The 24,029-nt window shown below is 37.4% G+C and overlaps 1 pseudogene across 1 annotated transcript; it reads left to right on the forward strand.

Annotated features, from left to right (window-relative positions):
* The first annotated feature begins 5,856 nt into the window (after positions 1-5,856).
* Positions 5,857-6,385, forward strand: LOC309869582 (ATP synthase F(0) complex subunit C2, mitochondrial pseudogene; annotated as a pseudogene). The gene has a single exon. The product of its transcript is annotated as an ATP synthase F(0) complex subunit C2, mitochondrial pseudogene (transcript).
* Positions 6,386-24,029: the final 17,644 nt, after the last annotated feature.

Consider the following 24,029-nt stretch of genomic DNA (forward strand, 5'->3'; position numbering starts at 1 on the left):
AGATCCAGGCTGCACTATCTCAGCAGGGGTCATTTGAGTAATGATTAGCACACAGCACTGAAAATACAGGGCAGCAGCTATTGGCAACAGATAAAGCTGGAGGATTTGGGAGTGTGCAAGACCCAGCATTTGAGTTTAGATAAGGAATTCAAAACACCAGCTTCTTTGCATCCCTGGTAGATTGTTTCCTTGCCATAGAAAGCTTGGATAGCAGACTGAAAAGTAGCAAGGATTTGCATGCAGAGACCATAACGAAATACGAAAATGGGGAGAAATGTTCCATTTTTGTGTTTCTAGTAGAGGGACTGCTGCAGTGACCCAGTTCTCCGGGAACAGTAAAGTTAAGCCTTGAATATCCGAATTGATTGGGTCAGTCCCAACAAATGTGATTTTTATCCATCAATTATTTAAAAACCTAGAGTAAAAGTGAGAACTGCATAATTCTCAGTTATGAAGCTCATCACATCTGAGGTGATGTTAGAGGTCGTTTGAGAGATGGACCAAAAAATAGAGTTCAGACATGAGTCACCAAGATGGGCCTTCTGAAATATAGACTGAGAAAAGAGAGCAGTGAGAGGACCATATGGTAAGATTTGGATAGATAAGACAATGTTTTAGCAGCTGGTGCGAATGCGTAACATGTAGGCAAGGGAGATGCATTAGTTATCTATTCACAATAATGCTGCATAACAAATGATCCAAAACCCATAGCTGAAAACAATAGACATTTATTTAGTCACAAGACTGAATCCTCAGTCTAGGCGGGCAATTTTGGCTCAGCAATTCTGGCTGAGCTCCTTCACATATCTGGCAATCAGCTGCAAGTCACATGATAACTGAATAGCCTCAGTTGTAACTGAGCAGTTCTGAGCAGGGTCTCTTCTCCAGCAAGCTATGCTTGCTCCTGACAAAGGCAGAGGGGCAAGAGAGAAAGCAAAACCACACCCAGGCTTTTTAAGCCTCTATCAGCATCATCTCAGCGGATACACAGGTATCCCATTGTCCAAAGCAAGTCTTCTGAAGAAACTCAAAATCAAGAGATAGTGAAATGGATTCTGCCCCTTTAAGAAGAGAAAATGCAAAGTCATAAGGCAAAGGGTGTCGTATCAGTTATCTATCACTCTATTGAAAACCACCCCAAAACTTAATAACATAAAACAATTACCATTTCCTTTGTTCACTATTGGGTTATTCTTCTGCAGATCTTTCCTGGGCTTAGTCAACAATTTAGCTGAGACTGCATCATCTAAGATGTCCTTACATCCATGCCTGACAGTTGGTGTTGGCATTGAGCTTTGTATCATCAATAGGCTGAACCAGAATTTCTCACAGTGACTAGTTTACAACAGCAAGAGAGAGCAAGCAAGCCCCAATGGACAAGTGCTCTGTGTCGTGATTGCTAATGTCCCATTAACCATAGCACGTACCATAGTCAAAGAAAATCGCAGAGCTAAGTCCAGAGGCAGTACAGGAGATTACACAAAAGAGCATGAATACAGGGAGCTATGGTTATTGGGGACCATTAATGTAAAAAACCTCTAGGGGTGTGGATAAGGGGAAGGAATCAAAATAATGATGCCATCAGTGTAATCAAGCTACCGCAGGAGAGATGTTGAAAGAAAAATTTAAGGAAAATTTATTGTGACTACATTTCCCTTGGCATCTTCAAGAATAATCTTAAAACCTTTCCTAAGGAAGTTTTGGTGAGTTTTGTTGCATAATATACTTTACTATCCCCTCAGTGTACATATTTTTCAACATTACTGACAGTAAAGATAGAAATACTTCGAATTATCCAGTTAGGAATAAATCCTGACTACAGGAAATATTTCCTCAATTGCAATTCACATGGGACTGTCTATGAGTACCTTAGTTTTACATAGGTTACATAATGTTGACTTCAGAGATATATAAGTAAATATATATGCATATATATGTGTGTGCAAATATGCATATATATGTACATATATATATAAGACTGTGATATATAGTAACTTTTAGTTCTGAAAAATTGTGTTTGCAAAAAGTTGAAAAATTAGTATCTTTATTTAAAAAAAGGAGGGATGGGGTGCCTGGGTGGCTCAGTGGATTAAGCCTCTGCCTTCGGCTCAGGTCATGATCCCAGGGACCTGGGATCGAGCCCCACATCGGGCTTTCTGCTCTGCAGGGAGCCTGCTTCCTCCTCTCTCTCTGCCTGCCTCTCTGCCTACTTGTGATCTGTCTCTGCCAAAGAAATAAATAAAATCTTAAAAAAAAAAAAAAGAAGGAGGGAAAATGACTGAATACTAGGCTGGCTGTTAGACTCCTAGTAATTCACCTCATTTCAATGTGGCCTTTCTCTTTAGGATAGGTTCTTAGAAGCCATATCTCTGAAACATGATTCTACCCCACTGTTCATATTGATTCATATTAAGGAAGGACACCTCATCTAAACTGGGCCAATCATCTTTACTATTCTAGGAATATGAATTGAGAGCATGAAATTCAAACTAAGATTAGGAATTATTGGAGCTAAATCAAATTGACAGCAAAACTCTTTTATCTGAAGTCCCTAGAGACAGTCTGATTTCTACCAAACACATGTTTGGGTTATGAGTTACCCCCACATACAACAGTTTTCCAATATATTTCCCTTCCCCACCCATTATTTTTAACTTAAGCCAAAAAAATCGATTTTCCATATGTAGTGGATGCAGTAGTACACTACCCCAGAATACCCTTCAGGACTGAGATGCTTGTTCCTCCAGCTGGCAGGACCATACCATCATATCATCAAAAAATTACATTTGGGTAAAGGGAGCTGTCTTGTTCCCTTCCTGGGGGCAGCCACAGATGTGCCACCAGTTCTAGAGAAGACTAAATTAAGTACTTGGTAGCAATTTGATTTTATTGGATGTTTTAATTCTCAAAGAGGCAACAGGTCTTCTTGATCAAGATCAATACCGATTCCAAATATGATCTGTCTTTCTTGGCTTCCAGACATTGGCCAGGACCATTCTAAAAGAATTTAAAGAATATTTGATCCACTGACATGGGATTCCTCTTAACATTGCATTGGAGTGAGAGACATGTTTTATAACAAAATAAGTGTAGCAGTGGGTACATACATGTCCTTGGAATCCACTGGTCCCATTTCACATCACCAGAAGCTACCACGTTGCAAAGCAACAGGTATTTGATGGCACAGATGAGGCTTTGTCCTGAAGATGCCTATGAGGATGGGGCACCATCATTCAGGACACAGTATATGCCAGAAAGCAATGACTATTGCTTGGTTTTGAGCCCCTATGGAATAAAATACATGAAACCCAAAACCAAGAGCAACAGTTAGAGTGGCTCTGCTAATCACACTCCTAGAACACTTGGAGAATTGCATTTTCCACCCCTACTCATCTGGACTCTGCCGGTGTAGAGATTCTGGTTCCAAGAGGATAAATACTTCCACCAGGAAACACAGTAAGCTTTGGCTATTACCCAGTCATTCCAGGATTCAGACACAAAGCTACAAGAACCAAGAAAAGGACTCACCAAACTGGTAGGGGTAAATGGCCCTGTGCATCAGTAGGAAGTAGCCGTTCCTATACATGTAAATAAGAATACACTTGGCAAAAAAAAAAAAAAAAAAAAAGAATACACTTGGCACTTGACTCTCTCTTGGTACTCCCTGCCAAATTTTGATGGTAAATGAACAAAAGCATTAACTACATCCCCAGAAAAGCATGATGACCACAGGCTTAGATGTCTTAAGGGTAGTAAAGGAGGGTGATGATGAGTATCAGCTGCTCCCCTGATATCAGCAACAGTGGTAAGGGGTATAGGTACAGTTCTTTCTCACTAACCTTTGTCTTGTAAGTTCCCTGGAAGTGATAAAAAATCAGAATCCTGGAGGGTCTGTTCCTAAATGGGGCAAACTTACTTTAAGAAGCAAAAGGTTCTAAGCAACATATGTGTGAAGAATAGAAGATACAGAAATGCCCTTTATGGGACAGCTGGGTGGCTTAGTCAAACATCTACCTTAAGTTCAGGTCATGATCCCAGGGCTCTAGGATCAAGTCCCACCTTGGAGTCCTTGCTCAATGGGGAGACTGCTTTTCCCTCTGCCTCTCTGCCTGCCACTCCCCCTGCTTGTACCCTCTCTCTCTCTTTCTCTCTCTGGCAAATAAATAAATAAAATCAAAAGAAAGAAAGAAAGAGAGAGGGAGGGAGGGAGGGAGGAAGGAAGGAAGGAAGGAAAGCAGGAAGAAATGCCCTTCATGACTGAGGCACTGGTTTCCTCAGCTGCCAGAAATGTCGGCTGCTGACACTTCAGAGCTGGTTCCCTCTCTGGGAACTACCTTCAGTCAAGGGGAGCCACCTAATCCAAGTCCATGTTCCCTTCCTGGGTCTTCCCTCTTCCAATACCTGCTCAGGCAGGGATACAAGTTTCCAGCCCCTGCTTCAATTTGGAAAAACTCAGAACGGCCATCCCAGTTCCAGATCTCTCTATGGGGCCATCCAAGACCTTTGTTGCAATTGTATCACAGGTCAGCTTTTCTCTCTGCCTATTCCTACCTTTAGGTGTTATCCTGAGTGAGAAAACGTCCTTCAGTCAACTTCTTGCTCAGAAATACATCTCAGAATCTTTCTCTGGGAACTCAACCTAAAACACTCTAACTTCTATCAGCACAAATATGACAGCTTATTTGGAGGAAGTATTATAACAAGCAAGCAGATGAGAGAGAGAGAGAGAGTGGTGCTCACAAAATCTTGTGTGTTGGACACTATCATTATATTTTATAGATGAGGACATGGGAAACTCAGATAATATGAGAGATTTCTTTAAACTCATGGTGACTAAGTCTGACTCAAGAACCTGTATTTTATTACTATGTTACTCATAAATAGCCCGTTCCCCTTGTATGGCTCTTTATTAGGCTGGAAATGAAAAAATAAAAATAATTCCTGCCATTCTCTCCCAGATGCTCTTCATGAACTGAGTTGATGCTTAAGCCAAGATAAGATGCTTTCTCTCATAACAGCAATTCAATCTCTAATGCCTATGTTATAAGTGATAGATAAGTCTCTATGAAAAGACTCTATTTGAGAAGTAGTTAAGTAGCTCATAGGCAACATCCTAAATATTGAGAAAACATCTTTGTATGTGTACATCCATTGCACACCAGAGGACTGATGGACAAAAATGGCCTGGTAGAGATTCTGCTTCCAAATGAGGAGTTTCTTACTGCGTTATGTGGAGTGTTATCTTTTTTTATCTGCAATTTGTTTTAATCTGTCGGGAAAGGTAGGAAGGAGGAAAAGAGGATAGGAAGGAGAGAGGGAGAGAAGGAAGAAAGAAAAGAAACCAAGATGCTAATATTAATTATTTCTGGAGATAGAATTATAGGATTTTTATTTATCTTTCCTAAATTTTCTGCAATTAACATAGTACTACAGTAAAAATCAGAAAATAAAATGTAAGATCCTCTAATTTATTATGCTTTTCAAAAGGATGGAGGATATACCACTGGGAATGTGTAGCTAGAGACACAGGGTGGATGGTATTTTGAGGTCCCAGGGTACCCTAAAGTGGGCTATTTAAACGTCACTCTAATACAGACTGTCCCCAGTCAGAGAAAGAACAGATTATGGAAGAGTGGTTCAGTTTGCTTTGCTTTGCTTTGTGAATGGTGGGTCAAATTGTGTATGTATGAATTTGCAGAACTTTATATATTCATGAACACAGATTGAAAGCAGGATCATGAACTCTTTTCCTCTGATCAGAAATAGCAAATGTGTCTAAAGTTTTCAACAAAGATTAAAAACTATTAATAACCAAGTTAATGCTGTTATTCTCTTAGAAGATAGGATTGGGCCCTGGGAGCAGCTCTCCTGCCACAGCTCCTCATCCCCTGAAAATGTACGCCTGTGCAAAGTTCGTCTCCAGCCCGTTCTTGGTCAGAAGCACCTCTCAGCTGTTGAGCCACTCACTGTCTGCAGTGGCGCTAAAATCACCCAAGACACTGACAGATGAGGGCCTCAGCATCTTGGCAGCCCCACGTCCCCTGACCTCACTTATTCCATGCTGAAGCTTCCAAACCAGTGCCATTTCAAGGGCCATCGATACAGCAGCCAAGTTCATTGGGGCTGGGGCTGGCTCTGGGGCTGGAATTGGGACTGTGTTTGGGAACCTCATCATTGGCTATGCCAGGAATCCCTCTCTGAAGCAACAGCTCTTCTCCTACGCCATTCTGGGCTTTGCCCTCTCGGAGGCCATGGAGCTCTTTTGCCTGATGGTGGCCTTTCTCATCCTCTTCACCATGTGAAGGAGCGCCTCCACCTCCCATAGGTCTTTCCCCCGTGTCTCATCTGCCCTGTATAATCCTTTTCCTATACCTCCCCAGGCAGCCTGGGGGAAAGTGGTTGGCTCAGGGTTTGACAGAGGGGAGACAAATAAATACTGTATTAATAAGGAAAAAAAAAAAGAAGATAGGATTGGAAAGTCAATTTGTATGAAGGTCTTTACAAAGACTTTACAAAGAAAAAATAATGATGGGTTGTAATGCCTTACCATTTTCACTATCATGCTCAAACAGTACCTTTATTTGTATATTTCTTTTGCCAACCTGTCATTGAGTAACCCTATTTGATGAACTACTATTTAATTGCCTTATCATGGGATCTAGTAGTCACAGCCACAGCAAGATAATATGGGTAAGGAAATAGAGAACAAGTTTGTTTTTTATTTTTCTATCATCACCAATTTATCCTTCCACAATGTACCTTAGGATATAGTTTTTCCTGTAATTCAGAAAAAGAATATTGGAAACAAGCTCCAGCCTGTCAAATAAAATTCTATATAACTAGATTGTCTGGCGCTCACTATTCTATTAAAATATTCTACACTTTGAGGTGTCCTCATTTCTGAAGGGCAAGTGAACCCAGCAGGTGACCGAGTGATTATGACTTCTGATTTGGAGCTCGTTTTTAAAAAACATGAACTGTTTAATGCCTGCTGATTGCCATCACTAACATTCCCTTGTTTTCAATGCCCTCTTCCTCTTACTCACAAACTGAATCCTGCTCTGCATCCAGAGAGGCCACTTAAAGGGAATCCACAGCTAAATTTCAAACCCCCAGATGGCAAGAAAACCTTCTATAATATTAATTTTCCAAGACATATTTAGAATCCTCCATTTTCTTATTCCAGATGTAAATTTTAAGAAATGGTTTGAAGTAAAAGATTTTTAATAATAGAGTGAAATGAAAGGGAGCTGCTGTCAACAAGAGACTCTACTTCATCTAAAATACGTCCTATATGGGTGTCCTGAGGAAATGCTATAGCAGTGAAAGCAATTACTGTCCTATTCTGAAAAGTTATAAAAGCGAAGCCAAACAAAACAACAACAGCAAAACAGTTCACAAACAAATCAACTCTGCTGGCATAACCTTCCTCATTAATACTTCTGGGATATTCCTGAAATTCTGAATATACTGTTTTTTGACTATAAAAGGAAATCCTGTATTTTATTAGCTCCTAACCTAACTGCAAAAGATAAAAACAATAATGTTCCATTAGAAAATCTTCTAGAGTGTTCAAATACTATGTACACTCTCTTCCTTTATCTGATTAAGGTATAATAATACTTGGCAACAGCTCTTTGACAAGGGATGGAGGTGTTTATCTCAAATTGTAATCTCTTGGAGGATGTGGGCATTAACCCATCTTTAAAAAGACATTTTTACAGTAACTAGAAATTCAAGAACTTCCAATAATGCTACAAGGTTGTCTCTTCATCCACTAAATCCTCAAGTGCTTTATCACTTGTCATTTTGAAGATGATCATTAATCAGAACACTTTGCACTCAAACCAACTTGTAACCTATGGGCTTTTTACAAACATAACAAGCTACATCAATAAAACGCAGCTGTCGCAGACTGAAATGAGGTTGTTCATCATAATATGAGTAGCAGTCTAAAACAGAAAGATAAAGATGACTACTATACCCAGTTGAAAATGCTGGCATCATTTCTCTCTTCCTAAACTCAATTTGTTTTCTAAAGTGTGAGTATTAGGTGTGGAGAGAAGAAACATACGATAGCCATTATTGAAAAACACAGAGGTAGGTGCAAAAAATAGAATACATAGGTATATAGAAGTTAACGTGAGGACTACACAGAAAGGCTCAGTTTGTATCTATTCAGTGCATGTGGTCCTAATTGGTTCTTTTTGATTGCTCATTCAGAAACCAACTATTGTAAAGCAATATTAGTTAGAATCCGTGGATAACTGCTCTTCCCCCTTCACACCAACCTGGAAACTGAACTTAGTACCTTGAAACATTGCAAGCAACCAGACGTATACCCAGCTCTTCAATATACTAGCTACACACAAAAAGATTTCTTACTGAGATTTTGTGGGGACATGTGACAAAGGGGTTATATTATATACAGTATGGCCAAACTTCTATCATTCCCCCAAAAGTTCCCTCTCAGTGCATCAATCTGTCTCTCCTTTCCAAATCCAGCATTTCCAGCTAAACTCTAGAACTGAGACCCAAGTCCCTTTTTTATTTTATTTTATTTGTTTGTTTGTTTGTTTTATGCTGAAAAATTGAAATCTCTAACCACCACCACCACCACCACCCCCAGGCCCGTGTGCTTCTCCCATGTGGCAAGGTACCCACACCCTTGGAAGGCAGGGAAAATTGTAAACGATAAATATTTTCTGTTTTCACAGTTTTAAGGTTATGCAAATATCTCAAGGGCAGGACTGCTAAGTCAACCTTAAAAAGGGACTGAATTCAAAAATAGGACCACCACTAGAAAAACAAAGAAGCTTCAGTCTTGCATCAGCTTCTCTCTGATCATTTGCTTTACTCTTCTCTTTAGTTTTTCCTTTCTTTCCTTGTAATCCTTCTTGTTATATAAAAAAGTAAAGGCTACCAGAGTTGGGGATCTTTGTTATGTAGATTGGTAGTTTTCGTGCCTAGCTATACATCAGTTCAATTTATTGGCATGGATTTCTAAGCCTCAAATGCTATAGTTTCAAGATCTGATAGGGCTTAAACATTTATATTTTTGAAAGCCCCCTAACTGGTTTAAAGATTAAGCTCCTAAAGCAAAGAGCACCTCCTTCCCTCGACCCCCTCAAAAATGGCAATGCAAATAAGACAGAAATTTATTCCATTCTCACTTAACAGTTCTAACATGAGCAACCCAGATAGGCAGAGTAGCTGGGTTCCACCTAAAGACTGCGTTTCCTTCCTTCTTGTTCATCCATACTACCAGCTTACAGCCAAGAAGTGTTTTACAAACAATACCTAGAGTCTTGCCCTTGATTATTTGTCAAAGCAGGATCACTGACATGTTCATTTTCTCGCTCTTGGGAAGGTCAGCAGTAGAGGTTCAAGCCAAACAATCTACTTACCAGCAAGTGGGGCAGAAGTGGCCCACACCAATTCTTCCCCCAAGCTCTTTGTGAGGACTTAAACATTTGACTGGTAAACATGTCCATTGCTGGACAGCCACATACCCAGGAAGACACAGAGAACGTTTGAGGGAAACGTAGGCACTCTACCATTCTCCTGAAGGATTTCTAATGCCCAAGCAGGCATAGAAAAAAGAGATGGTACCTTTCTAATTGTCTCCTTCAATTCACCTAATATCAGCTGTCATATAGAGGAGGAGGCACTCAATTTACAGTCGGAGGACTCATGGGCAAGTCCAATTTCAACACCAATTGTGTGACCTCAAGCAGATTATTTCCTAAAAATATTATGTGAATAATGTTAAATGATTTGTCTGTATCATTTCTTTTATCTTTGCTATATAAAGCAAAATTTTTAATCCTATTTTATTAAGAAACTGGGTAATTTTCCCACTTCACACTGGTATATATTATCAAAGCTAGACTTCAAATTCAACATTATCTGAACCCAAAGCATATTATCTTTCCCCTCTGATGCATTTGACCTTGCTGGGGTTCGTTTTCTTATAAGTGGGATAAAATATGTACCTCAATGAGATGTTGTGAGGGTTAAATGGGCTAATTTAAAAGTGCTGTATAGACCTTAAATACCAACATAAATAGAAGTCATTATTTTCTTTTGTAGACACAGAAAATGAAACACATTTGCAGTGGTGGGTCTGTGTTTTGAATTCCATTCTGACAGGAGTGATAGATTTGCACTTATTCATTCACAGGCCCTGGTACTGTCTTCCATGATCAATAGCACCCATTTATGAGATGACAGTACAGAGTTAACCTATAGCTGTGGAACTGAACAAAGTCAACTGGCCCACATGGGAATTGAATTAATGACCTGGAACTGATAAGCATCGTTCTCTGATGAACTGAAGTAAGTCGACATTGACTATCATCATGAAGACATAGACTAAAGATAATAAGACTCAAGGAAGAACAATATTTCTTCATCACTCTTGTGAGTTCATTCATTAAAGAGTTACAAATAAAACCAGCTAACTTGTGAGCAAGTGTTTTGTTACCATAAACCAAATTAAAGTGAATTCCAGCACATTTCTTCATTTCAAGTTCTAGTCATATTATTGCAAAGCCTATCTTCTCTTTTATAGAAGGTGAAAACTTCAGCCTGTAGATCATACGTTGCAGAAAAGCAAAGAATAAAACCAGACACCAAATAAGGTTAAACACATACTCCCCTCCCATCTTTCCTGCCAGACCTCTCCCCTCAAGCAAGCACAAATATTGGGGGAAAGAAGAAAATAAACGCAAATCAAATTACACACTATTGTTGCCCAGTTGATTTTTTTGGTAACACTTTTGAGTATATAACTATATATGGGGATGGGTATTAACTTTTTTATAAAATAAAATTATTGCTTTTTATAATTAAGACAAGAAGTCAATCAAAAGGGTCCCAAAATTTCTGACATTTTCCAAAATAACTAATACCTCTCAAATCTTAGATTCTCCCTCACTGCTCTACTAGGAGCATTCAGGTTTTAGCCTCAGGATTTCCTTGGTTTTCAGCTCTGTATTAAGTCATTTACCTCATAAAATTTTTTTCTGACCCCTTATGAAGAAAAACATCCTAAACTTTCCAGAAGGAAAAGGCTACCAAACATAAAATATACTCTCCTATTCCCACCCTGAACAGTGTGTTTTGCCAAGAAGGCACTCATGCAATATAAACCATATGAGGAACATGGAGAGAAAACTAATTTTCCCTCAGTTCAAAGAATATTGACAGTCAAAAACACAAAACAAAACAAAAACCTCTCAAAATGAATCCACTACACTTATATATCAACCTTTCTTATTTCACTTGAAAGATCTCTTATTTCAGATGACCTGATAACCAAATTAAGAAAAAATATTTTTTTAATGATAGAAGGCAAGTTTTGGAATTGGGGGAATCCAAATTTTCAAATTGAACAGAAGGTAAGTTGCTTTTTCACTATAACTGCATGGGAATCCTCTATGGCAGACTGAATATGGAAAATAAAAAGTCTTCCCTTTCTTATTGGAATAGAAACAGGGCATCCAGAAAGATCCATGAAAACCATAGATCTTGTCAGAGTGAGTGGAACAATGGAATTTTTCGCTGAACCACACATAGTTAGGGAGATAGTCTATGTAGTGTCTGTTGTCCTAGCCACTGGTCTGCTTATTTCTAAATTCAGTTTTAAATGTTTAGATTAAACTGTGAAGCTAGGTGAGTAAAAAAAAAAAAATTAAAAAATAAATAAAGAATTGGACAGCAATCACATTCTCTGACAAAGCAACTAAAGCACTTCAGTTAGTTATGGTCCTTCTAAGGCTATTTAGTGGCTAAGCTGAGAAATTAGTTATTAAGTCTCCTTGAAAACATAATGGGCACCAAGGTTTTGGTGTTTAACTAGAGGTGTTTATCTTAAGAATATAGAAATGCATATTTTCCATAATAATTACTAAGGCATTGGAAAAATGTGTATAAATTTACAGATGTCTTCATCTAAAGAACATTTTTCCTAGGATAGGAAAAAACTGATATGACCCAAGTTCTTCAATAAAGATTGGGTTCTTTAACATAGTTTGTTTATGAAGAATCATAAAGCAGCAACCACTTTGGAAAACAGCATGGAGTTTCCTCAAAAAGTTGAAAATAGAGGTACCCTACAACCCAGCAATTGCAATTTAGGTATTTACCCTAAAGATACAAATGTAGTGATCCAAGGGGGCACATGCACACAAATGTTTATAGCAGCAATGTCTACAATAGCCAAACTATGGAAAGAACCTAGATGTCCATCAACAGATGAATGGGTAAAGAAGAGGTGGTATATATATATAGAATGGAATAATATGCAGCCATCAAAAGAAATGAAATCTTGCTATTTGTGATGACGTGGTTGGAATTAGAGGGTATTATGCTTAACGAAATAAATCAATCAGAGAAAGACAATTATCATATGATCTCCCTGATATGAGGAAGTTGAGAGGCAATGTGAGGGGTTTGGGGGGTAGGAAAGTAATAAATGAAGCAAGATGGGATCGGGAGGGAGACAAACCCTAAGAGACTCTTAATCTCACAAAAGAAACTGAGGTTGCTGTGGAGAGGAGGATAGGGAGAGGGGGGTGGGGTTATGGACCTTGGGGAAGGTATGTGCTATGGTGAGTGCTGTGAAGTGTGTAAACTTGGCAATTCACAGACCTGTACCCCGGGCCCAATAATACATTATATGTTAATTTTAAAAAATTAAATTTAAAAAAAGAATCATAAAGCAGAAAGTTTGAGAACCAGCATTCTTGGTTATTCTTGAAAGGTTTAGCAAAATATGTATAGAAACAGAAAAATGCACAATTCCTAAAATTTAATGAATATTCTCAAATAAGCACACTTGTATAAACCTACCCACATCAAAAGGTACCATTTTTCCAACAGTACCATTTTTTTCAACAGCATATGTTCACTTCATGTCTCTGCTTTGCATTCTGGCAATTGCCAAAATGTTTTGAACTTTTCCATTATTATTTTATTTGTTTTGGTGATCTGTGTTCAGTGATTATGACTGACCGAAACCTCAGATGATCAGTGGCACTTTTAACAACCAAATATTTTTTAAGTAAAGTATGTACATTTTTTGTTTAGATGTAATGGTATTGTACACTTACTAGGCTATAGTATAGTATAAACAGCTTTTATATGCACTGGGAAACCAAAAAATTTATTAGACTCCCTTTACTGTAATATTTGCTTTGTTGCAGTAGCCTGGAACTGAACCCACAACATTTCCAAAGTATGATTCTATCTGGCTTGTTCAAAATTGCTTGCTATTATGGTTGTAAATTTCATCCATGTTATTTAATGTAGCAGTAGCTCAGTCATTTCTATTGCTATACAGCATTCTGTTATATGGTTATACCATAAATTTTTATCTATTCTACTACATTTTATTTAGTTTTAAGTGTTTGGCTATTATAATTAGTGATACAATAAATATTCTTGTATATACTATATGGTAGTCAAATGTACACATTTATCATGTTCTCAAGGATAACATTCTCCCACATTCATATGTTGAAATTTTCATATCCACAGTGATAGTTTAGGAGTGGGGCCTTTGAGAGGTTCTTAGGTCATAAAGGTGGAGCCCTCATGGATGAGATTAATGCCCTTATAAAAGAGATCCCACAGAACTCCCTTGGTCCTTCCCTATGTGAGGATATAACAGTCTGACACCCAGAAAGGGCCCTCACCCAAGCTGATCTCACTTTCAGACTCCAGAACTCTGAAAAATGAGCATCTATTCTTTACAACCTGTGGTATTTTGTTGTACAACCTAAATGGACTAAGGCAACCTTTCAGTTGAGTACATAGCTACAAATGGAATCATGAGGTCATGGGATATGATTATGTTCAAAGTCATTAGCTACTACCAATTTTGCAAAGTGGTTTTACCAATTCACACTCCCATGAGCAATGTATGAGAATTCCAGTTGCTCCATATCTTGATCATTACTTGGTATTGTAAGTACTTTTTAGCCATCCTCTAGGTGTGATAATGGCATCATATGGGATTTTAAGTTGCATAACCCTAACAACTAAAAAGGTTGAGCATCTTTTTTATGTTCATAAGCCATTTGAATATTTACTTTTTGAAGACTTATTCAAACATTTTGCCAATTTTTCTTTTTCTTATTACTGTGTTGTTTTTATATATTTGGATATTGGTCCTTTAATTGGATATACATATTGCAAATATGTTCTCCATACTACACCTAGCCTTTTTATTCATCAAATGACATCTTTTGAGAAACAAAATTAAATATTAGCATAGTTCAATTTATCTATCTTTTCTTTGGTAGCTGGCACTGCACTCCAGTCCAGTTACACTGGACCCTTGCTGTTCTCCAGTTATGCCAGACATCTTTACACTTCTTCATGTGCTACTTGCATACACATATTCATATGGCTTACTCTCTTCAGGTCAAATGAGTCCCTGTCAGAGCACAGGTCTGGGCCTGGTCTTCCCTGGCTTATCTGTATAAAATAAGACACAAAAACACTTACCTACCCTGACTTGCTCCCAGTATTTTCTACTCCCTGTCCTCTGCTTTGTTTTCTTTTTATCATCCATAACAACCTAATATATTACTTATTTGTTTATTTTCTCTCTCCTCAACTCACACTACAATGTACTCTCCATGTAAGGAAAGGAAATGTGTTTTGATAAATCTTCTCTGCCCAGAATATCTACCAGATAATAGACATTCAAAAATATATATATTTTTGCTGATTGAATGAAAAATTGTGTCTAAGTATGAATTTATTTTTATCTTTCTCATGACTGTGCTTTTCTCTGAGTTCTCAAACCTTCAGGTCTGAAAATTGCCAACTATATGTCTCTTAATTAACCTCTTCCCTGTTTTCTCTTCTGCATTATATACTAGACACATCTTGGAGATTTTAGAGATCTATCTTTCACATCTTTCAACTTCTCTTAAATATTTCCTAGCTATCTCACTAGATTACAAACTAGAAGATTTCCTCAGAATTGTTGTCCAATTCAATGATTCTCTCCTTAGCCTTGTTTAGTCTACTGTTAATTCATCTATTAAGATTTTTATTTCAGCAACTATATTTTATATTTCTGTAATATTTATTTGGGTGATTTTCAATTTTCAATTTTTTTCTTCAATGCTGTGCTTCTGTTTTGTGGATAACCTTATTTCTCAAGATATAACTAAACATTTTAGGCATACTTATTTCAGAGATTTTTTTAGATAGGTCTTGTTCTTCTCAAGTATGAATACTCCCATTTGCTTTATCTGTTTACTCTATCTCATTGCATAATTTATAATGTTTTTCATATGCAGAGGGAATTATTTACAGAAGTTCCATGTGTCCTGGATTACAGAGGTTTTCCTCATGAGTCAAATTTATAATTTCTTCTGCTAAAGTCCTTTAATGTCCACTGGTTTCAGAACAGGTTTTGTGACACACTTTTAGGTCCATATTTTTATACCACTTGGGAGATGAATTTTGGCTATCCACCCATGCTTATCTTGAGCCAGAATGAGAGGATTTGGCCAGCTCTGCTATTTTAAAAGTAAAAGGCATTGTCCATCTCCAGCAGGGGGCTACACTGACTTTCCAAATAAAATCCTAATAGAAGTATGTCATATGATCTCCCTGATATGAGGAAGTGGAGATGCAACATGGGGGGTTAAGGGAGTAGGAGAAGAATAAATGAAACAAGATGGGATTGGGAGGGAGACAAACCATAAGTGACTCTTAATCTCACAAAACAAACTGAGGGTTGCTGGGGGTGGGGGGTGGTTGGGAGAAGGGGGGTGGGGTTATGGACATTGGGAGGGTATGTGCTATGGTGAGTGCTGTGAAGTGTGTAAACCTGGTGATTCAAAGACCTGTACCCCTGGGGATAAAAATATATCATATATTTATAAAAAATAAAAATATTAAAAAAAAAGTATGTCCTTTCTCTGGCATTTTCTTTTATGCATATATTTCTCTTGGAGATACTGTTGCAACCAGATAGAATTTATATATATTGTAATCTTGTGTCCAGGCCTAATATCATCTTATTCAAACAGTATTATCATTGATGACTGGCTCTCTAGATGGAAATATTCAACAGGTAGTTGAAAATAAGCAAGAGTGCTCAGAGAACAAGTCAAAGACACAGAAAAGTATTTATGTGGCTGTTCACAATTAACAAAATATTTGAAATTATGTACTCTATTGACACCCAATAACATAATTACTGTTTACTTTGAAAATCAGAAGACAGTGCAAGTTAACAAAGCAAAATTTCTTTAGTACTTTCTTGCACTAGAATTTCAAAAGTCATTTAATAAATATTTATTAACAGCCTGTTGTATGTGGAACACTTTTCCACATTCATTAGTGTGACAATCATTCCTGAATAAAGTTAGAGCATCAGTGTATAAAAGAGAGGATCAATGAGTGAGAGAGCCAATACCCAAATAATCTATGTGAAGAATCAGAAGTTTTTGGAAAAATCATTTACCACAGTAATGATATGTTATACTTCACATACAAAATTAATAATACTTAACTTCCCTCTTTTGGCTGTCTATTTGCAGGTAGTGATTGATTTGTTGTGATCCATTTCCTCTCCTGCCCAGTTCCTGTTGTGAATGATAGCATGCATTTATAAAACTATTGACAAGGAAGAGCAGATAACTATAGAAAGGTACAGAGTTGATCTGCTCTGTTAAGGTTCTGCATCTTGAGCTTGGCCTCATTAGCAGCCTAGCCAACTTTTTTTTAAGAACAAAATTTATAATGTTGCAGCAGACAAGACAAGCTGTCGGCAGCACCTTAGCAGATTCTGATGGCTCTCCAGAGAGAGGTAATTCTGTCTGCGTTATCCATAGCTGTGAAAACACCAGGGAGTTGATATCTGAGCCTGTTTCATGAGAGGGGGAAAAAAAGCATTTAAAGAGTAGAAACACTGGAGGCAATAAAACAAACAACACATGCCACCAATAGGATGTGGGAACACGTCTATATTTCATAGCATAGATTTTTACGTCAGAATTACTGGAGTCATTTATCATTACAAATGTTTTCTTAATAACTTCCAGGAGGCAGAAAGGATTGGAGTTTCCTATACCTGAAACATAAATGAGAGTAAGAAGCAAGGCTGAATCAGGAATGTCTTCCTGTAAAGTGGGTCACCCTTTATGTGAAGCTTTACCATTTCAAAGATGTCTAATGAAACAGCTAAAATAAAGATGGAGTGTATGCAGATCAGCTGAGGTACCAAATTCAAATTTTCTTGTTTTCCAGGCTCTTGCCAATATTAGCAGGAAGATTTAAAGGATTCTTTGGTAAATCATTAGAAGGATAATCCATTTTTTCTTAAATTATCTAAGAATTTATTGTGAAACTGTATGATAACTAACTTCCTATACAAGTTCTTTCCTTCATGTCTTACATGTTCTTTGGCTGAAGAAATAATAGATTAAAAGAATTAAAGAGTGGGCAAAACTTAGTAGTGGTTGTCATTCTGATAGACTTTTTATAATGGAGCTCTATAAAACCATAACAATGAACATTATGTGCTGTAATTAGGCCTCCAATGGTTATAAAAACCTTGGCTAGAATGTAGTTGTTATAGCCATTACATTTCTTATTCAGGTAACTTCAAATTAAGCAATGCAGTGAACTGTGTTTGGACATGATGATTTATTTGCACCAACCCTCAATTTGAGGATAATATTTTGTTAGTCATCTCATCATTCCCAAATACATTTTTATTTTCTTTGTTTTTCTTTCTTTTCTTCCCTTAGATGATCTACAAATTTGCCAAGTACAGTTTATTATACTCATGCATTCATTCACCTGGAATGCATTCACTGCCTACAGTGATCAGCCAGCCACTCCACTCAGTGACAGAAACAAATGAACAGCCAAAACAAAATCAGCCCTTCGTCTCAAAGATTACAGAGGAGCGGGGAGCAGGGAAGACAATCAAGTAATAGCACAAAGGTGAGAAACTGGTAATTGCTCTAAAAAGAGAAAGACATGACAATATGAGAGCTTATAATAAGGAATTTGATGGATTCAGGTAGGGTTTTCCCAAGGAAGCGACTCTTGTATTGGAAGGATGACTAAGAGTTAACCAGGTACAAAAAGGAAAAAAAAACAGACTTGTGTGCAAATGTCCTATATAGACTTTCTAATAACTGGTTATAGAGTTGCAAGAATGTAGATAAAATGGTCTTATTCCTGGGGCTAAATATGCTCCTAACTCTAACTAGTCAGAGAGGGTCAAATATTTTCAGGATCGAATTCAAGAGAAAGTATTTGTTTTGTCATCCAGTTCTTTTATTTCTTAATCATTTTGGCAGAAGAAAGAAAGAACAAAGTTCTAAGTTTACTCTAGTTAAATTAAAGGTCTCTTTCATCACCCAGGGCACAGATCCAGCACTTTTGCACATGCTAGCTACAGAGCTTGGTGCACATGAGTTTTCTCTTTATTTTTATTCTCTGCATTATGCTTAGTACCTAGTTATAAATAAAGTGTGATGGGTTATTTTGGTTTGATGTGTGATTATGCTGTAGTTTGCATTTTATTTCTATAATTCATGAGCATTTACTGTAGAAGAGCATTTTAAAATGAAATGTAGGGGAAAGTGATTGTTAAAGCTTAGTATAAAAATAAATGAATTCTTCCAAAAAAAACAAGTGAGAGCATTATTGTAAAAAAATTATCAATCCAAGCCATTTCAAACTGCTTTAAAAAACATTGGCTTTCATTTTACATCAGTGTGACATCTAAATGATAACTTCTACCCTGTCATTTGTCAATCAATACCTTAAATATGTATATTATAACTGAAGACCACCAAACATATATAGTCTATCTTGAGAAATATTAGCAGCTAAATTCTTGAAAAATATGTTGACACAATATTTTTTGAAGAATAAATACTAGATAAGTGCAAATGAAGAAAAAGTTAGGTAATAATGCTGTGAATCCTATAAACAACAAAAATTTCTAGCATTCCTGTGTACGTATGTGTGTGTGTGTGTGTGTGTGTGTGTGTGTGTAGAGAGAGAGAGAGAGACACTTACCATGCCACAAATATTAATTATAAAATTATAATTTGGGGAGGGACACCTGGTTGGCTCAGTTGGTTAAGCCACTGCCTTCAGCTCAGGTCGTGATTCCAGGGTCCTGGGATTGAGTCCTTCATGGGGCTCCTTGCTCGGCAGGGAACCTGCTTATCTCTCCGCCTCTGCCTGTCACTCTGCCTGCTTATGCACTCTCTCTCTCTCTCTCTGAGACAAATAAATAAATAAACATTTTTTTAAAATTATAATTTGGGGAAAGTTAAGTGACTCAATATCTTCCTCCAATTAGTCAATGGTTAACTTTTCATGTATCTATGTGTATTGACTACTAATTCAAATTGATCATATCAGAAAATAAAACTTAGTAAATTTTAAGAGTTTAAATAAACAGGACATGTAAAGAAAGAACCTAAATAATACTTGAAAAATAATCTTTACTTATTACATAATTACATTTCATTCATTCCATCAACAAATTTCATTAAGCCTCTACTGCACTAAGTACTGGAAGATCCTGACAAAGAACACAATGGTGCTTAACAATTTTTAGAATTGTACAATAACTGATAAGCTTTTTTTAGATCCCAAACTGAACCAAAAACACATGAAAGTTTTGGTGGCTCTGATTCCTCCCCTTTTCTAAACATCATGTCAACGCCTTTCTAACACATGACAATCCCTGACTGGGCTTGTGTAATAATATAACAATGAATTTCATAAATGTAGCCTAGCCACAACCCTATGGAATTTTATGATTCAATAGGCATAGGCTAATAGTAATTAAAAATTATATTTACATGGTGTTTTACAATTCAAAAATACTTCACACAAAACATCTCTTTTATGTGTGCTGCTGTAGTAATGCATATAGATTACAAATTGATGAATGCTTATGAAGATCAACAGAATGAGAACTTCTAAGACACACATGAAAAGCAAGGTATAAATCCAACACAACCCATAATCTGAAGAATGTTAAGGCAAAGCCTCATCAGCATTTGGTTCAGCGGTCCATATCCGTAATGAAAGATGTTGGAAAAGAGACGGGATTTCAGGATGCATTTAACTGACAGAAAGTGTCCACTTAATAGGTTAAGATAAAGAAAGTACAGGGAGGCATTCCAAAGACAAAGGCACAGACTTTTATAATATAAATTTTTGCAAAGGTTTACAACCATGTAGCTTGTCTCACTCTATATTACCTACAAAAATGCTATTGGGATCAATACCAGATTCTATAAATGAACAAGATATAATTCATCCAGTATTTTCATCTTGCTTCTTTTATTTCAGATTTTTAAATTTTTTTTTAAGATTTTATTTATTTATCAGAGAGAGAGAGGGAGCGAGCACAGGCAGACAGAATGGCAGGCAGAGGCAGAGGGAGAAGCAGGCTCCCTGCTGAGCAAGGATCCTGATGTGGGACTCGATCCCAGGACGCTGGGATCATGACCTGAGCCGAAGGCAGCTGCTTAACCAACTGAGCCACCCAGTCGTCCCAGATTTTTAAATCTTTTAAGTGCAATTAAAACAAGCTGACAAGCAAAGCCTTCTAAGCTTCCTATAACTGATCTTATTTCCCAACATGTAATGTAAGACCTTTGAATCATAGTAACTAACTTGAATAAGTGACCCCACATCATTCTGATTATGAGAACAAGCCATCTGTTCATTGTCCTAGAAAGCTAAGCAATGCTCTGACTTAACTTTTTTGCAACAGTGATTATTCACTTTGGCAAGCATCACATTTATTGTTTGTTTTTTCATCACTATAAAGATTCTATTTTGGCATACAAATGCTGTATATTTTCTTCTTTGGCATTATATGAACATTCATTCCTCTTCATTCTATGGGAAATTTATTCAGTGCCAATTAGAAGAATAAACTGCAAGATGGTGATAGCTCTGTTACATTAGAATCATACACAAACTAGTTTCTTCCTGCTATGAACGAGTTACAGAGAAAGTGCTTCAATAAATTTTCTCTCTCAAATTTCAAATAATTGCTAGGTTAAGTCCCATGAAATTGCCAATATTCAATTGTTTGACTTTAAAAAATGACAGATTCATATGATTCTGCCTCATAAATGAGCCAGAGAGTCCACATACTTTTGTTCCTTAAAGTGAGCCAGATACCTGCACCCATGTCTACGGCAGTATTATTTACAACAGCCAAAGATAAAAAAGAAGTTTTGGGGCACCTGGGTGGCTCAGTGGGTTAAAGCCTCTGCCTTCGGCTCAGGTCATGATCCCAGGGTTCTGGGATCAAGCCCCGCATCAGGCTCTCTGCGCAGTGGGAAGACTGCTTCCTCCTCTCTCTCTCTGCCTGCCTCTCTGCCTAATTGTGATCTCTGTCAAATAAATAAATAAAAATCTAAAAAAAAAAAAAGAAGTTTAATGTCCATCAGTGGGTGAATGGATAAAGGAAAAGTGGTGTATATAAAAGATGGAATATTAGTCAATCCCAAAAAAGAAGGAGATGCTGCCATTTGTGACAATATGGATTTGAGGACATGATACTAAGTAAGGTAAGTCAGACACAGAAAGACACACACTGTGTGATTCACTTGTATGTGGAATCTAAAAAAGCCAAACTCATAGAAATGGAGAGTAGAATGGTGGTTGTCAGGGACTAGAGGGTTGGGAATTGGGGAGTTGTTGGTCAAATGATATAAATGCCCAGCTATGAAAGGAATAGTTCTAAAATAAATGATATATACATACCTACATAAATAAATAAAATGATCATTCTGGGGATCTACTGCACAACACGGTGACTATAGTTAATATTGTATATTCAAAAGTTGCCCAGATAGTCCATCTTAAATGTTCTTACCATAACAGCAACAAAGAATGGTAATTATCTGAGGTAATGTGTTTACTAACCTTATTGTGGTAATCATTTGGCAATAATATGTGTATCAAAACATCATATTGTGTACCTTAAACCTGCACAATGCTATATGTCAATTTTATCTCAAAAAAGGCCAGCCCTGAACCCTAAGGCCAGTGGGCATCAGTCACAGGGGTCTAGGTTGGCATCTTGCTTATGCAGAGCCAGAGGCCAGGGCTGGCTATAAGTGCAGATCCCAGGTACTGGGTGAGTAGGGAGTGAGAGGGATTTGGGCAGCTGGCTCCTGGGAACACAAAAAACAGTGGGGCAAACACCAGTGAAATCTGTGGTAGTTGTGCCGGTTGTTGGTTTCTCCAGTGGTGAAAGCTGCTGGGACCCCCTGCAGAGCAAGTCGCTGGGAGCAACAGTCACTCTCACGATGTGTTTCTTACCAGTAGCCCCTGCCGGCCTTCCTTACCCCTGAGCCATCACTATATGTCTCAGCCTTGCCAGTCTCTGCCTGGGGTGAAAGTGAAGTGTGCAGTCCCCTGAAAGGCTGGGGTAGCTAATTGCTCACCCCATTTTTTCTTTCCTGGCCAGGAGAACTCTTTCTAAGGGAGCTGTTGGCATCAGGCAACCTGGAGAATGGAATGATGAAGACAAAATGAAGTTGCTCTTTCTCCCCTTCTTATGCTATTATTCTAGGGTTTTTTGTTGTTGTTGTTGTTGTTGTTCCACTCTGCTGCTAAAGTTCTGTAAGCAAACTCCTGAACCCTCCTACAACTGTTTTTGCTCATGGATAGCTAATTGTCGATCTTTGTGGAAGGATGTTGATCTTTGTGGAAAGATCTTCTATTCTGCAATTTTGGTGACATCACTTCGTAATATTTCTATTCTAATGTAAATCCAATCACACAGAATTTAGATTGTAAGTGTTCTTGATTTAAATAAACTCTGTTTTAAGTCAGCTACTTCCATATAGAATTTTACGGTTTTCGTCAGCTTCCTGGAATTGAACTCCAAATTCTTCATCCAGGGAAAATTAGAAGCTTTAAACATACTTTATAGAGAATGTATGAATTATAAAAATTAACAGAAGAAAAAACTAACAGAAGATATGTTTATTTATATTTAATTTCATGCCTAAGAAAATGAGCTAGAAGTCTATGGTATTTAGAAGAGGCCTAAGTGGGGCACCTGGGTGGCTCATTTGTTAAGTGGCTGCCTTTGGCTCAGGTCATGATCCCAGGGTCCTGAGGTTAAGCCCCACACAGGCTTCTCCTTCTCCCATTCCCCTTGCCTGTGTTCCTCTCTTGCTGTCTGTCTGCCAAATAAATAAATAAAATCTTTGGGAAAAAAAATAGAAGAGGCATAAGTGAGAACCTTTGTACAAAAACGGCTATGATCAGGATCTCTGTAAATTTAAGTTTCATTTTAACTAGGAAACTGTAAATAAGAATATTGAATGGGACTTTATCCTTTTTCAAAAGGAAATATCTTAACAAACAACATGTAATGCACAGAGTTAGGTTGAAAATTGGAGTCCTTTTCTCAACAGAATTACTTAACTTATACATCAAGGAAATGCAGTAGAATCAGGAATCTAGACTTTGCCAACGCATCCTTGACAAAGTCTTTTTGTGAAAGAGATAGAGAAGAGATATTGAATGTTAATACAATTGGATGGATTTCAAATGAATTGAAAAGCCATCTCTGGAGGATACTGATTAATGAAATGATGTCACAGTCTGTGGGTTTTGCTTTCCGCCCTGTCTTGTTCAATGATTTTATCAATGACTTGAATGAAGACAGCAAATATATGTGTGTGTTATATTTGCAGATGATACGAAGCTGGGAAGGATAGGGAATAAGTTGGATGACAGTATGCCAGTATCATAAGCCAAAAAGATCTTGACAGTCTAGAGACACGGGCCAAACCTAACAAGATGGAATTTAATAAGGATAAATGTAAGGTCAATACAACAGCAACAAAAAGAAAGAAAAGATCCCTCCTATTAAAGTAGAGGTTGAGGGATCTGTGGCTTAAGGGCAACAGGTGAAATGAGGGCTGAAGAATTTAGTTGAATTCACAGTAGCAAATAGTATGAATTGTATTAGGGACTTG

Source organism: Mustela nivalis (assembly GCF_964662115.1).
Source record: "Mustela nivalis genome assembly, chromosome: 7".
NCBI classification, from domain to species: Eukaryota; Metazoa; Chordata; class Mammalia; order Carnivora; family Mustelidae; genus Mustela; species Mustela nivalis.